This window comes from Otolemur garnettii, unplaced genomic scaffold (genome assembly GCF_000181295.1).
Source record: "Otolemur garnettii isolate 467f Iridium unplaced genomic scaffold, OtoGar3 scaffold00072, whole genome shotgun sequence".
Lineage (NCBI taxonomy): Eukaryota > Metazoa > Chordata > Mammalia > Primates > Galagidae > Otolemur > Otolemur garnettii.
The window spans coordinates 7,107,174-7,109,137 of NW_003852467.1; the positions used below are offsets into that span (position 1 = coordinate 7,107,174).

Sequence of the window (1,964 nt, forward strand, 5' to 3'; positions counted from 1 at the left end):
CCGTAATCCTAGCAGGTGGCAGGTGGACTGCCTGAGCTCACAGGTTCGAGACCAGCCTGAGCCAGAGCTAGATCTTTTCTCTAAAAAATATCCGGGAGGGCTCAGTGCCAGTTGCTTAGTGGTTAGGGCGCCGCCTGTATACACTGAGGCTGGCTGGTTGGAACCAGCCTGGGCCTGCTAAACAACAATGACAACAGCAACAACAAAAATAGCTGGGCATTGTGGTGGGTGCCTGTGGTCCCAGCTCCTTGGGAGGCTGAGGCAAGAGAATCACTTAAGCCCAAGAGTTTGAGGTTGCTGTGAGCTGTGACACCACTGTAATCTAGAAGAGGGCGACATAGTGAGATTCTGTTACAAACAAACAAAAAGCCAGGCATTGTGGCGGGCGCCTGTAGTCCCAGCTACTCGGGAGGCGGGGCAAGAGAATTGCTTCAGGTCACGAGTTTGAGGCTGCTGTGAGCTGTGACGCTACACACTCTAGAGGGCGACAAAAAAGAAAAATAGCCGGGCGTTGTGGCGACACCTGTAGTCCCAGCTACTTGGGAGGCTGAGGCAAGAGAGTCACTTCAGGTGAAGAGTTGGAGGTTGCTGTGAGCCGAGACGCCACGACACTCTAGGGGGCGACAAAAAAAGAAAAATAGCCGGGGCGTTGTGGTCGGCGCCTTAGTCCCAGCTACTCGGGAGGCAAGGCAAGAGAATCGCTTAAGCCCAAGAGTTAGAGGTTGCTGTGAACCGTGACGCCACAACACTCTAGAGGGTGACAAAAAAAGAAAAATAGCCGGGGCGTTGTGGCGGGCGCCTTAGTCCAGCTACTCTGGAGGCTGAGGCAAGAGAATCACTTCAAGTGAAGAGTTCGAGGTTGCTGTGAGCCGTGACGCCACGACACTCTAGGGGGCGACAAACTGAGACTCTCTTCAAAAGAAAAAAAAAAAAAACTAAAACTCTGCCGTGCTTCAACAAACGCCTCACGACGGGGTGACCCACAAGCGGCAGGACCTAAAGATCCAGTTCCCCAAGAAAGAAGCCAAGACTCCCACCCAGAACAGACTGTTTGATTCCCGCCCCGGCTTTCCAGAGAGGCAGGTGAAGGGGAAAGCGGAGGTGGTGTCGCGGGCACACTAGTGCCGCGGGGACAGCCGAGAGGCCCAGCCTCGCTTTTTCTTCACAATGGATCCGCCTGTCGAGCAGGGGCAGCTCTGTGAGGCACAGGAGCAAAAGTCAGACCACCCGGGCCCTGATAAGGACACCCAGGACAGCTCAGATGGAGCACCATCTGCACCAAGCAAGACTCGCAGCCTGCTGCCCAACGGGAACCAAAACATTGTCACCCAAATGAGGAACATTGAGTGCATCGAGCTGGGCCGGCACCGCCTCCAGCCGTGCTACTTCTCCCCGTACCCCGAGGAACTCACCACTTTGCCAGTCCTCTACCTGTGCGAGTTCTGCCTCAAGTACAGCCGTAGCCTCAAGTGTCTTCAGCGTCACTTGGTTAAGTGCAACCTGCGACACCCCCCAGGCAATGAGATCTACCGCAAGGATACCATCTCCGTTTTCGAGATTGATGGACGTAAGAATAAGACTTACTCTGAGAATTTGTGTCTTTTGGCCAAGTGTTTCATCAACCACAAGACCTTGTACTATAACACAGACCCTTTCCTCTTCTATGTTATGACAGAGTACGACTGCAAAGGCTTCCACATTGTGGGCTACTTTTCCAAGGAGAAGGAATCAGCAGAAGGCTATAACGTGGCCTGCATCCTGACCCTGCCTCCCTTTCAGAACCGGGGCTATGGCAAGCTGCTGATTGAGTTCAGCTATGAACTCTCCAAATTAGAAGGGAAAACAGGGACCCCTGAGAAGCCTCTCTCAGAACTTGGCCTCCTGTCCTATCAAAGCTACTGGTCCCAGACCATCGTGGATGTCCTGATGGGGGTGAAGTGGGAAGGCGGCAACAGGCCACAGAT

General features: G+C 53.8%; 1 pseudogene; it reads left to right on the plus strand.

Annotated features, from left to right (window-relative positions):
• Positions 1–942: 942 nt before the first annotated feature.
• On the plus strand, positions 943–1,956 carry LOC100948111 (annotated as a pseudogene).
• Positions 1,957–1,964: the final 8 nt, after the last annotated feature.